General features: G+C 42.7%; 1 pseudogene across 1 annotated transcript; it reads right to left on the bottom strand.

The window, feature by feature from the left end:
- Positions 1–309: 309 nt before the first annotated feature.
- LOC116539030 lies at positions 310–12,214 on the bottom strand (annotated as a pseudogene). The gene is made up of 2 exons (XR_004263896.1): positions 12,116–12,214; positions 310–1,066 (listed from the first exon to the last, which is right to left on the bottom strand). The product of XR_004263896.1 is annotated as a 60S ribosomal protein L13 pseudogene (transcript).
- Positions 12,215–14,534: the final 2,320 nt, after the last annotated feature.

Here is a 14,534-nt window from a genome sequence, read left to right as displayed (position 1 = left end):
TGCATTTTTAATAGAGACAGGGTTTCACCTTGTAGGCCAGGCTGGTCTTGAACTCCTGACCTCAGGTGATCCACCCACCTTGGCCTCCCAAAATGCTGGGATTACAGGCATGAGCCACCACGCCCCAGCTAGAGACGTATTTTAAACTCCACCTGACAAATGTGAGACCTTTCTTTCCTAGTTTCACACTCTTACCTTATTGGAGTCTTCTACTGCCATGTTAAATGCCTATCTGAACTATTTGGACTCTTCTTGTGTGAGGAAGATGACTCCTGATATATTTGAGACTTCCTGACGTTGCTACCTTTCCTAACTATTTGAAACCCTTTCTGTTATTTTTTGAGACTGTTCTTTTCTTTCTTTCTTTCTTTTTTTTTTTTCCCAGCATGACTGCTGATTTATTGCATGTCCCCAAGAGGGCTTTATCCTTTTCTTTTCAACATCCTGTTCTATAGCTTCTTTGGCTCTTTTTGCCTGTATGCTGACTAGCCGGGCGTTGGCACTGGCCATGTGGAGACTAGCGAAAGCTTTGAAACTCTTCTCCTCCTCAGTGATGACTCGAGCTTTCTCCTTCTTACAGACATTCCGGATGGGCATGACGGGTCCTGTCAGCTGGGTGGCCAGTTTCAGCTCTTTAGCAGAACTGTCTGCCTTCTTTGGGGCTGAGGGCTTCCTAGGGAAGAGGATGAGTTTGGAGCCGTCCTCCTTCGGCTGCTGCATGTTGGCCTTCAGGGACTCGGTGGACTCGGTGGATCCCTGGATCCACAGAAATGCCAATGGTCCGGGCCACCTTCTTGTGAATGCCTGCCGCCCGGAGCTCCTTCAGGCTGAAGCCGCAGCCAGTGCACACCTTCGTGTGGTACCGAACTGTGGGGCAGAGCACATGGGCTGGATGGGCCCCTGAGATGCAGGCTGCGGGGCAATGTGGTGCACCTTGGCTTGCTGAGCCTTAACGTCTGAGGATCTTCTGGGCCAGCTAGTTAAACCACGTGGCCACGTGCCCCTGCCAGTCCTTGTGGAAGTGGGGTTTCAAGATCATGCCGTTCCAGCTGGGCACTATGGCTGCCTATGGCCCTGCGGCTCCTGCGCAGGAAAATAGCTGAGCGGAAAGCAAGACTCTTCTTAACAGAATTATGAGCTGAGCTTTACTGATTGATTGATACTGTTGCTTTAATTTTGATATCCTTTTGTGGGATATTTACAATGTTCATCTCAGGTACTGACATTTTGAAATCTTCCTGACTACCTTGAGACTATTACCAAGTCATTTGATACTATTTATAATGTATTTGGAGACACCGCCTTTGTCTTTGAGAGTGTTTATGACATGCGTGAGACACTTCCTGATGTATTTGAATCCTTCCTGTATGATCAAGATCCTTCTTTTTTTTTATCTATGACCTTTCCTGAGGTGATGAAAACTCTTCCTTACTGCATGACCCAACAATTCTACTCCTAGATGGAATTTCCCAAGAGAAATGAAAATTTATGTTCACACAAAAACTTGTTTTCAAATGTTCATTGCGGCAGTATTAATAATAGCCAAAAGGTGGAAACCACCCAAACATCCATCAACTAGTAAATGGATAAATAAAATGTGGTATATCCATACAATGGATTATTATTCAGCCATAAAAAGGAATGAAGTACCAATATATGTTACTACCTACATGGATCTTGGAAACATTATACTAAGAGAAGGGAGCCAGACAAAAAAGGCCACATAGTGTATGATTCCATTTATGTGGAATGTCCAGAATAGGCAAATCCGTAGAGACAAAAAGTATTAATAGATTAGTTGTTACCACTGACTGAGAGTAGGGAGGGGTGGGGAATGACTGCTAAGGGGCATGGGGGTTTCTTTCTAGGGCGATGAAAATATTCTGGAGTTAGATAGTGGTGAAGGTTGCACAAACTTGTGTATATTCAAGAAACCACTGAATTGTACACTTACAAGTGGTAATTTTTACTCTATGCAAGTTATATATGAATAACAATTATGGCTGGGCATGGTGGCTCACACCTGTAATCCCAGCATTTTGGGAGGCTGAGGCGAGACCAGCCTGACCAACATGGAGAAACCTACTAAAAATTCAAAATTAGCTGGGCATGGTGGCACATGCCTATAATCCCAGCTACTCAGGAGGCTGAGGCAGGAGAATCGCTTGAACCTGGGTGGTGCAAGTTGCAGTGAGCCAAGATCGCGCCATTACACTCCAGCCTGGGCAACAAGAGGGAAACTCTGTCTCAAAAAAAAAAAAAAAAATTCTATTGGCGTGGATGTGGTGAAAAGGGAACACTTCTACACTGCTGGTGGGAATGTAAACTAGAACAACCCCTGTGAAAAACAGTATGGAGATTACTTAAAGAAATAAAAGTGGAACTACCATTTGATCCTGCAATTCCACTACTGGGTATCTACCCAGAGGAAAAGAAGTCATTATATGAAAGATACTTATACACGCATGTTTATAGCAATTCACAATTGCAAAAAATATGGAACCAGCCCAAATGCCCATCAATCAATGAGTGGATGAAAAAACTGTGATATATATATATATATATATATATATATATATATATATGATGGAATACTACTCAGTTATAAAACAGAATAATGGCACTCACAGCAACCTGGATGGGATTAGAGACTATTATTCTAAGTGAAGTAACTCAGGAATGGAAAACCAAGCATTGTATATTCTCACTTATAAGTGGGAGCTAAGCTATGAGGATACAAAGGCATAAGAATGAAACAATAAACTTTGGGGACTCAGGAGGAAGGGTGGGAAGGGTATGAGAAATAAAAGACTGCAAATTGGGTTCAGTGTATACTGCTTGGGCGATGGGCGCACCAAAATCTGACAAATCACCACTAAAGAACTTACTCGGCCGGGCGTGGTGGCTCACGCTTGTAATCCCAGCACTTTGGGAGGCCGAGGCGGGTGGATCACGAGATCAAGAGATCAAGACCATCCTGGTCAACATGGTGAAACCCCGTCTCTACTAAAACTACAAAAAATTAGCTGGGCATGGTGGCGCGTGCCTGTAATCCCAGCTGCTCAGGAGGCTGAGGCAGGAGAATTGCCTGAACCCAGGAGGCGGAGGTTGCGGTGAGCCGAGATCGCGCCATTGCACTCCAGCCTGGGTAACAAGGGCGAAACTCCATCTCAAAAAAAAAAAAAAAAAAAAGAACTTACTCATGTAACCAAATACCACCTGTTCTCCAAAACCCTATGGAAATAAAAAAATATATATATTACAAAAAAACCTTCCCAATAACTTTCAACTTTGAAATACTTCCTGACATATTTAAGACCTGTCCTGACTTCTTAAGACTGTTAGGAACAGATTTGAGACCTTCCTTGTGTATTAAATAATATTCTCGGCTGGGCGTGGTGGCTCATAATCCCAGCACTTTGGGAAGCCGAGGTGGGCAGATCACCTGAGTTCGAGAGTTCGAGATCAGCCTGACCAACATGGAGAAACCCTTTCTTTACTAAAAATACAAAATTAGCCAGGCGTGGTGGCGCATGCCTGTACTCCCAGCTACTTGGGAGGCTGAGGCAGGAGAATTGCTTGAACCCAGGAGGCAGAGGTTATGGTGAGCTGGGATCATGCCATTGCACTCCAGCCTGGGCAACAAGAGAAAAACTCTATTTCAAAATAATAATAATAATATAATAATAATAATCTCTACTACTCTAGATACGCCTAGACCATTTTGAGAACATCTTGTCATCTTGGCAACTCTCCAGACTCATCAGAGAAATGTTATGATGTGTTTGTGATCTTTTCTGACTATTTGAGACTCTTCCTTTTGTTTGAGATTCTTAGCAATTTGAGACCCTCCCTGACGTGGTTGAGATACTTAATGACTTGTTTGAGACTCTTCCTGATGGATTAAGCCTCTTCCTGACACATTGAAATTCTCCCTGTCCAGTTGAGACCGTTTCGGATGTATTTGAGACTCTTCCTGAATTGTTTGAGATGCTTCCTAGCATGTGAGACACTTGATGCTGTTGAGACCATTCCTAGCAGACCTGAGAACTTTCCTGAGTGTTGGAGGCATTTCCATCCAGTTGGAGACCCTTTGTGATATATTTGAGACTCCTCTTGACTTGTTTAAGACACTTCCTGGTTTGTAGAAACCCTTCCTAACGTGTCTGAGATCTTTTCTGACTATTTGGGGGCCCTTCTGGACACATTTTTGAGCGTTATGGCTTGCTTGACATGCTTTCCCATGTGTTTGGGGACTTTCCAGACATATTGAAGACTCTTCCCCTGTTTGAAAGCCTTATTGGCTAGACGCGGTGGCTCATGCCTGTAATCCCAGCACTTTTGGAGGCCATGGCGGGTGGGTCACCTGAGGTCAGGTGTTTGAGACCAGCCTGACCAACATGGAGAAACCCCGTCTCCACTAAATATACAAATATTAGCCGGACGTGGTGGCACATGCGTATAATCCCAGCTACTCGGGAGGCTGGGGCAGGAGAATCACTTGAATCCAGGAAGCAGAGGTTGCAGTGAGCTGAGATCATGCCACTGCACTCCAGCCTGGGCAACAGAGTGAGACTCTGTCTCAAAAAATAAATATGTAAATAATAAAAAATAAAGTTCTTCTTGACTGCTTTGGGGACTTTCTCAACTTTTTTGGGAAACTACCCAATGTATTTGAGACCCTTTTTATGTAGGTGAAGTAGTTTCTGAGATGTTTGAGGCCCTTCCTGAGTTATTTGAAACACGTTTGAAACTCTTACTATTTGAGCCTTTTTTTTTTTAATGTTTGAGACCCTTTCTGACATATTTGAGACTGTTTAACATACTGAGACCCTTCTTGACATATTTGAAATCTTTCCTGACTTTTCTGAGACCCTTACTGACATGAGACTCTTTCTGTCTATGAGACCCCATCAGATACATTGAAATACCACCTGACAAAAGTAAGGCTGTTTCTGAAATGTTTGAGACATTCCATGACTTGTATTCAATTCTTTTTGCATGAGTCTCTTCCTGTCTGATTGAGACTTTTCCTGACATATTTGGGACCCTTTGTGACTTGCTTGAACTCCTTTTTACTTGTTGGAGACCCTTGCTGACATATTTAAAACCTTTCTGGCATATTGGAGACCCTTTTCATCTGTTTGAGAACCCTACTGACAAATTTAAAATTCTAAGTATCCTGATATCCTTCTTGACTGGTTTGAGGTGATTCCTGCTGTGTGAGTTTCTTTCTGTCTTTTTGAGGCATTTTTCACATATTTGAGACCCAACATATTTGAAGCCCCTGCTGACTCTGAGGCCATTCCTGACATGTTTAGACCTTTCCTGAGTTGCTGAGACCCTTCTTCAAGCAGTTGGAACTCTTTGTCATGTATTTCTGACTCCTCTGAATGTCTCTGAGGCTGTTCCTGACTTGTTTGTCACATTCTTGAAGTATTCTAGAGTCCTCCTCTGTGTTTAAGACCCTTCCTGGCCTATTTAAAATTCTGCCTGACAAATATTAAATCTGTTCTGACATGTTTGAGACACTTCCTGAGTTGTTTGAGACTGTTCCTGACAGATCGGAGGCCTTTCTTGTCTGTTTAAGACCCTACCTGAGATCATTAAAACTCTTTTTGGGAGTTCTTCTGGAATGGCATCACGAGGAGCTTTGCACACCTGCTTCTCCTCGAAACTGTGATATTTATTTTTAAAACCACCATTTAAAGTATCTGGAAATGGTCCTAAGAGCATAGAGCAAATAAAGAAACATTCGTTCGAGAAAATCTACTAAAACTTGGTGAGAACAGTGACAGCCTAGTGGTGTTTGAACCACAAGCTCCCACTCTCCCGTTTCCTGCTTAGCAGATGGACATTCTACTCCAGGCAGGTGCAGCCAAGGACTCAGGGCTCCCTCTCTCCCAGTCTCCCAATCACAGTCTACTGTATGTTCCCAGGAGGGGCAGAACTTCAGCATTTATTATTCCATCCCCTAGGTACCTGTTGCAGAGGTGTTCCAGGTGAGTGAGGCTGAGAGAAAAGGCTCCGATGTTCTACACGGCCCCCATTCCTTGAGTGTCGGTTCTACCTCAGGTGCATTGCATTGAGAACGCTGGAGCCCTGATCATGCTTACCTCAGCTTGTTAGTATGGCAGAGGTTCCATGCAAGAAGACGCACACAAAATAGACAAGAAACTATCCCCACTACGCTCCCCCACGCCCCTGCGCAGTGCCCAGCTCCTAAAGTGGAGGTGTTGCTCAGAAGTCTGTCAATCTCCCTTCTCCAAACTCTGGAGCCACAGCTCCAAAATGTTGCCCAGAGGTGTTACAGGAAAGGGGTCCCGATGCAGACCCCCAGAGAGGGTTCTTGGATCTCATGCAAGAAAGAGTTCAGGGTGAGTCCATATAGTAAAGTGAAAGCAAGTTTATTAAGAAAGTAAAGGAATAAGGCTGGGCGGGTTGGCTCATGCCTGTAATCCCAGCACTTTGGGAGGCTGAGGTGGGTGGATCACAAGGTCAGATCATCAAGACCATCCTGACTAACACAATGAAACCCCGTCTCTATTAAAAAAAAAAAAAAAAAGAAAGTAAAGGAATAAAAGAATGGCTACTCCATAGACAGAACAGCGCCGAGAGCTGCTGGTTGCCCATTTTTATGGTTATTTCTTGATGGTATGCTAAACAATGTGTGGATTATTCATGCCTCCACTTTTTAGACAATATAGGATAACTTTCTGATGTTGCCATGGCATTTGTAAACTGTCATGGCACTGGCAGAAGTATAGCAGTGAGGATGACCAGAGGTCACTCTTGTCGCCATCTTAGTTTTGGTAGGTTTTAGCAGGCTTTACTGCACCTGTTTTATCAGCACGATCTTTATGACCAGACCTTTTGCCAACCTTCTATCTTATCCTGTGACTTAGAATGCCTTAGCCATCTGGGAACACAGCCCAGTAGGTCTCAGCCTCATTTTACCCAGCTCCTATTCAAGATAGAGTTGCTGTGGTTCACATGCCTCTGACAGAGGGATAGGCATGCCATAAAACACAGGATTCTGAAGCTCTTCCCAAAGCAACTACCTTTATTTGAAACATGTTGTGGGGAAGTTAAAGCCTAAGGAAGCTCTCAAGAACAATGGAGGTTTTGGTGGAATGCAATTAAGAGGAGACTGAGAAGGCCAGGTGCAGTGGCTCATACCTGTAATCCCAGCACTTTGGAGGCCAAGGCAGGAGGATTGCTTGAGCTCAGGAGTTCAAGAGCAGCCTGGGCAACATGGTGAAACCCTGTCTTTACAAAAATGCAAAAATTAGCCGGGTGTGATGATGTGTGCCTGTAATCCCAGCTACTTGGGAGGCTGAGGCAGGAGAATAGCTTGAATCCAGGAAGCAGAGGTTGCAGTGAGCTGAGATCATGCCACTGCACTCCAACCTGGACAGCAAAGCAAGACTCTGTCTCAAAATAAATATGTTGATTAAATAAATGAAATAAATAAACCATAGACCAACTAGTTTACCAGAGAGAACCAGGGAAAGTGACAGCTAAAAGTAACCCTATTAGAGTCAGAACAAACCTCAAACACTGATCTCAACAACTATCATTGCAAAGGAGTCTGAATTTAATGGGATCAGCCTGGGGAACAATTTATGCCCTAGACCATTGTTGAAGCAATAGAGCAATCAGCCAGTAATTAGTGGAACTTAACAGCTGAGTGTGATCAGGGACAGAGATAGAGCCCTGCTAAAACCACTTTCATCCCAGGGTGACTGCTCTTGCCCTAGACTTTGCTCTCTGAAGAATGACATTAGGGACTTCATGCTGCAGAGGAAATAGACTTCACTAAACTAATCCAGCCAGTCACTAAGCAAATAAACAAGCAAATGACAATAACAAGCCCTGGGGCAAGGGGACTAGTCTAGAGTTACTATGATATATAAAATGTCCAGTTTTCAACAAAGAAAATTACAAGACATACAAAGAAACAGAAAAGTGTGATTCATACACCAGGAAAAAAGGAAACAGAAACTGTGAGAACAACCAAAGGTTTAATGGGAAAAAAACTACTTGGTAGCCATTACAAATATAGTCAAAGAATTAAAGGAAATCATGGTTAAAGAGGGAAAGGAAGGTATGATGGCAGTGTCCCATCAAATAAGAAATATCAGCAAAGAATTAGAAGTTATGAAAAAGAACAAAATGGAAATTCCAGAGTTGGAAACTACAACTGAAATGAAAAATTCACTAGAGGAGCTCAAAAGTAGATTTGAACTGAGAGAAGAAATAATCAGTTAACTTGAAGATAGATCAATGGAGATTATGCAGTCTGAAGGACAAAGAGAAAATAGAATGAAGAAAAATAGAGCCTCAGAAATGTGGTCCACCATTGAGCACACTGAGCCAATGTACTAGGAATACAAGAAGGAGAGGAGATAAAGGAGCAGAAAAAATATTCCAAGAAGTAATGGCTGAAAAATTCCTAAATTTGATGGAAACCTTATACATATAGGAAACTCAATGAATTCCAAATAGGATAAATGCAAAGTGACACACAAACAGACATATCCAGAAAAAATGCTGAAAACCAAAGACAAGGAGAAAATCTTGAAAGTGGCAGGTAATGGCTGGGAGCAGTGGTTCATATCTGTAATCCCAGCACTTTGGGAGGCTGAGGCGGGCAGATCATTTGAGGAGTATGAGACTAGCCTGATCAACATGGTGAAACCTGGTATCTACAAAAAATACAAAAAAAATTGGCTGGGCATGGTGTTGTATGCCTGTAGTCCCAGCTACTCGAGAGGCTGAGGCAGGAGAATCGCTTGAACCTGGGAGGCAGAGGTTGCAGTGAGCAAAGATTGCACCACTGCACTCCAACCTGAGTGACAGAGCAAGACTCTGTCTAAAAAAAAAAAAAAAAAAAAAATCGCTGAGCACAATGGCTCGCCAGTAATCCCAAGACTTTGTGAGGCTTAGGTGAGAGGACTGCTTGAAGCCAGGAGTTTGAGACAAGCCTGGGCAACATTGGCAGATCCTGTCTCTACAAAAAATTTTAAAAATTTGCAGAACGTGGCGGTGCGTGCTTGTAGTCCCAGCTAATTGGGAGGCTGAAGTGGGAGGATGGCTTGAGCCCAGAAGGTAGGCTGTAGTGAGCTTTGATCATGCCACTGCACTCCAGCTTTAGCAACAGAGCAAGAATGTGGAGAAAAGGGAACAGTTACCCCATTGGTGGGAATAGTACAACCTCTATGGAAAACAGTATAGTGATTTCTCAAGAACTAAAAATAGAATTACCTATGATCCAGAAGTAATTTGGGTATCTACCCCAAGCAAAATAAATCATTATATCAAAAAGATATGTGGACCGGGCGCAGGGGCTCACATCTGTAATCCCAGCACTTTTGGAGGCCAAGGTGAGTCCATCACCTGAGGTAGGAAGTTTGAGACCAGCCTGGCCAACATGGTGAAACCCCTTCTCTACTAAAAATATAAAAATGTGTTGAGTGTTCTGATGCGCGCCTGTAATCCAAGCTATTTGGGAGGCTGAGGTAGGAGAATCACTTGAATCTGGGAGGCGGAGGTTGCAGTGAGCCGGGATCACACCACTGTACTCCAGCCTGGGGAACAGAGTGAGACTCTGTCTCAAAAAAAAAAAAAAAAAAAAAAAAAAAAAAAAAAAAAAAAAGAACGAGTATTTGACAGTAAGTGACATGAGAGAAAGTGTCTTAACTTCTCAAGAGCTGTCTAGAACATAAAGGAAAGTTCTCAAACACATCAGGAAGCATCTCAAACAAGTCAGGAAGTTTCTCAAAGTAGTAAGTCTGAGGTGTAAATAATTCAGTATGTTGTGTCAAAAAGATGGAGGGGTCTTGAATACATCTGAGAGAGTCTCAGACATGTCAGGAAGGGTCTCAAGATGAGTCAGGAAGGGGTCAAAAAAGCCAGAAACGGTCTCATGAAGCAGGAAAATAGGGTCTGGAGGCAGGTAACCTAAGGCCGATTTATGCTGACTTCCTAGAACTAAATTGAAAGGAAAAACCCAACTTTCCACACCTAAGTAACAAAAAGACCAGAGGCTACTCCCTTTGCAAACCCCTGGCTTTTCTGCATGGCAGATGGAAAATCGAAAGTACCTCTGATTGGTTGCTTCCCGAAAACAATCAGACTGATTGTGGGCCATCTTTGTTTGCATAGGAGTGCAACTTTGTAGCTTCTGCAACCAATCAGACCTTTGCATAGGAATGTAACCTCTCTAACTTCACTTCAGCCTCTCATTGGTTTGCTTTCCACAGTATTTGAATGTAGTTAGGAAGAGTTTTAAAAATTTCAGTAAGGGTCTTAGAGTCAGAAAGACTTTCATATTCTTCGAGAATGATCTCAGACATGTCAGACGGATGTCAGATAGCTCAAGAAGAGCTTTAAACAATCAGAAAAGATTTCAAATATATCAGGAAGAGTCTTGAGCGAGTAGGGAAGGGTCTCACATTTGTCAGGATGTATCTCAAAGTCAACAGGAAAAGTTTTAAACAGCAAAGGTCTCAAATACATCAGGGAGCATCTCAAAAGAATGAAGAAGGAATCTCAGCTCACTACAGCTTCTGCCTCCTGCGTTCAAGGAATCCTTCCACCTTAGCCTACTGAGTAGCTGGGACCACAGGCATCTGCCACCACGCCTGGCTAATTTTTTGTATTTTTAGTAGAGATGGGTTTCATCATGTTGCCCAGACTGCTCTCGAATTCGAGCTCAAGTGATCTGCCCACCTCTGCCTCCCAGAGTGCTAGGATTACAGGTGTGAGCCACCACACCCAGCCCAGAAGACCTTTTAGATATGTTAGTAAGTGATATGGTTTGGCTGTATCTCACCCAAATCTCATCTTGAATTGTAGTTCCCATAATCCCATGTGTCGTGGGAGGGACCCAGTGGGAGGTAATTGAATCACAGGGGTGGTTACATCCATGATTGTGAGTTCTCATGAGATCTGATGGTTTTATAAGGGGCTTTTCCACTACTTTGCTCAGCATTTGTCCTTGCTGCTGCCATGTGAAGAAGGACGTGTTTGCTTCCCCTTCTGCCAAGATTGTAAATTTCCTGAAGCCTCCCCAGCTATGCGGAACTGTGAGTCAATTAAACCTCTTTCCTTTATAAATTACCCCGTCTCGGGTATGTCTTAATTAGCAACGTGAGAATGGACTAACACAGTAAGGCTCTGAAAGAGTCTCAGATACTTCAGGTATGGTCTTGAATGAGTCAGAAAAAGGGTCAAAGTCAGTACAAGTTTTAAATATATCAAGGAAGGTTCTCAATAATACAGGAGGAGGCTGGACCCAGTGGCTCATGCCTGTAATCCCAGCACTTTGGGAGGCTGAGGTGGGTAAATCACTTGAACCCAGGAGTTAGAGACCAGGCTGGGCAACATGGCAAAACCCAATCTTTACTAAAAATACAAAAATTAGCCTGGCATGATGGCACATGTCTATAGTCCCAGCTACTTGGGAGGCTGAGGTGAGTGGATCACTTGAATCCAGCAGGTGAAGATTACAGTGAGCTATGATCATGCAGCTGCACTCCAGCTTGGGCGACAGAGCAAGACCCTGTCTCAAATAGTAATAATAATAATAATATGGGAAGAGTCTCAGATTCATCAGAAAGGGTTTCAAACATACAGGGAGGCATTAACTACATCAGTCAATATTTCTAATACCCTAAGATGTGTCTCAAACATGTAATGAAGTGAATCAAACAGTCACAAATGGTCTCAACCAAGGAAGGAAGGGTCAGATATGTTAGGAAGTGTCTCAAACTAGCCAGAAATTGTCTCAAACATGGCAGGAAGGATATCACAGTTGTCAGTTAGTTTTTGTTATCTCCGGAAGGGTCTCAAACAGACAGGAAGGGTCTCTGTCAGGGGGAGTTTCAACGAGTCAAGAAGGGTCTCAAATACTTTTGGAAGGGTCACAGAGAGGAAGGATCTCAAGTAATCAACAAAGTTCTCTAACATGTCAGGATCGTCTTCTGCAAGTCACCAAGGATTTGAAACCCGACTGAAAGAGTCTTAACTATATCGGGGTGTTTCGCAAATAGATGAAGCAGGGTCCCAAACTACCTAGGAAGGGTCTCAACCATGTCAAGGATTTTCTCACACAGTCAGCAAGACTGTAGAACAACTCATGAAGGGTCTTAAACATGTGAGGAAGGATCTGAAATATGTCAGGTGTGGTCTCAAACATGTCAGCAATCATCGCAAACAAATTAGGAAGTGGCTAACATAGTCCAGAGGAGTTTTATTTTCTATTTTTTGAGACAGAGTCTTGCTCTGTTGCCCAGGTTCGAGTGCAGTGGCATGATCATGGCTCACTGCCATCTTGACCTCCTGGGCTCAAGCGATCCACTCATCTCAGCCTCTCAAGTGGCTTGGACTTACAGATATGTGCCACCATGCCTGGCTAACATTTTATTTTATTTTCTGTGTATCTCACTGTGTTGCTAGGCTGGTCTCAAATTCCTGGCCTCAAGCAATCCTCTCGCCTTGGCCTCCCAAAGTGCTGGGGTGTCAGGCACTGCATCTGGTTCAGAAGAATTTTAAATATGTAAGCATCTCACACATGGAAATAGTCTCAAGTTGCCTGGAATGGTGTTAAACATGCCAAAGAAGGTCTTCAACAAGTCTAGAAGTGTCTCCAACAAGTCAGAATGGGTCTCCAAGTTGTCCGATAGAGTTGGAAATACGTCTGAAAGGATCTGAGACAGAACAAAGCTCAAAAATATGGGAACTGTTTCAAATGGCAGGCATCATTGCAAACAAATCATTGGGAACTGTCTCAGGAAGTGTGTCAAAGTCCTCAGGACTTGTCTCAAATACATCAGGAAGGATCTCAAACATGTCCGGAAGGGTTCCGAACAAGTCAGGAAGAGGAACAAATAGATCAGGAAGAGTTTTAAATAATTAGGAAGTCTCAGACAAGTCAGGAAATGTCTCAAATACATCAGGAAGTATCTCAATCAAGTCAGAAACTATCTCAAATATGTCAGGAAGAGTCTCTTACATGAAAGGATGGGTCTGAAACAAGTTAGGAACGGACTCAAACATGTCAAAAAGGATCTTAAATAAGTTAGGAAGAGTCCCTTCCACATCAGAAAGTGTATTTAATTCACCAGACAGGGTCTGACACAAATCAGAAAGGGCTCAAATAAGTCAGAAAGAGTCTCAAACAGGTCTGAAATCTTCTCATGTATATGAGTAAGGGTCTTAGCTTAGACAAGGACAATTCATTTCTAAGGAAATGTTTTTAACCATTCTTTCATCACCACAATGATCCCGGGCCTCTATAGCTGTATGCCCTATGTATTCAGAAGTTCAGACACAGCGAGAAATGTGTAGCCATTCCATCCATCCCCTTTCTCCCTCCCTTTGTCCGCCACGGTATTTGCTTTGTGGCCAAATGAATAGAAGGCCTAGCTCTTCTGACATAACTTTCAGGTCACGGTAAAAGACCCAGTGTGTATTTCCTTCTCTGTGCATGTACATCACACCTGTTAGCTGAGATCTTCTCAACAGCAAAATAAATCCAAGGTTAGAAGCACCTAAGGCTTTTTTAAAAAGGCTTTTAAAAATATAACCTGTATTAAAATTAACAATATTTGAAAATTCTACAGAAATAAATTTAGTGGAAAAAAACTGATTGCCATCATTTATTTTTTAATAGAAAACCAAGAAAAGGTCTTGTCATGTGGAAATTCAATGTGGCATGCCTGTGATGAGCAGTTTACATCCTCTTTCGGTAGAAAATAAACACAGTGTTCAGCATGCCTGGTTCTGTACTTCCTTGTTTATAGAGGTGTCTGGGTGTCTTTATCAATCATTTATTTACTGTAAATGCTGTAATTAGATGTTGCCCAAGCTTGCCGCTAACTGCATTTTTTTAGCTCTAGGAAATGTTTCTGACTCAAAATAGAGGACTTTGTGTTTGTATAATGTACATTTAAAAAAAAAAGAAAAAAAAGAACTCCTCTTGGACTGTAGTTTTAGATAATGCCAGAGAAAATGTGAGAGTCAGCAATTGTTGGTTAAAGGGTAAGAGAAGGAAATATTTGGAAAGCCCCTGTGCCTTAAAGTAAAGAATTAAGGAAATAATACCTTGGAAGAGAACACTAACGGTTCCTCAAGTCTCAAGAATTATTGCTTGTGAGAACAGTATTGAATTACAGTTTTTCAAATTAATAACCACAATAATTAAAAATAGATGACCTAATTTGATCTCATAAATTATTTTTGAGAACCACTGACTCATGCCAAGGTGTTTCTGCTGTGAAGGCTTAGTCCTGCCCTGGTTTTTTCTCCCATTCAGCCTCAGGGGTGGGGAAGATAGTGACTGCTCCCAATCCCCCTGTCCCCTGCAGGCCCTGGCTTAGTCAGCTGAGCAGCAGGAAGAATGTCAGCAGGAAGAATGGTGTTTAGCAAGCACCTTCCAGAAACATATATATCGAGTAGTTTGTTGGTGTGTTTCTTTGAAATCGATATCTTCATCTATGGATCAAGTACTGGGGAAACAGGAATACTTA

This window comes from Sapajus apella, unplaced genomic scaffold (genome assembly GCF_009761245.1).
Source record: "Sapajus apella isolate SASKATOON/1434 unplaced genomic scaffold, GSC_monkey_1.0 scaffold125, whole genome shotgun sequence".
Taxonomy (NCBI): Eukaryota; Metazoa; Chordata; class Mammalia; order Primates; family Cebidae; genus Sapajus; species Sapajus apella.
The sequence above is the reverse complement of the archived record's forward strand: the minus strand, read 5'-3'. Positions and strand labels throughout refer to the sequence as shown.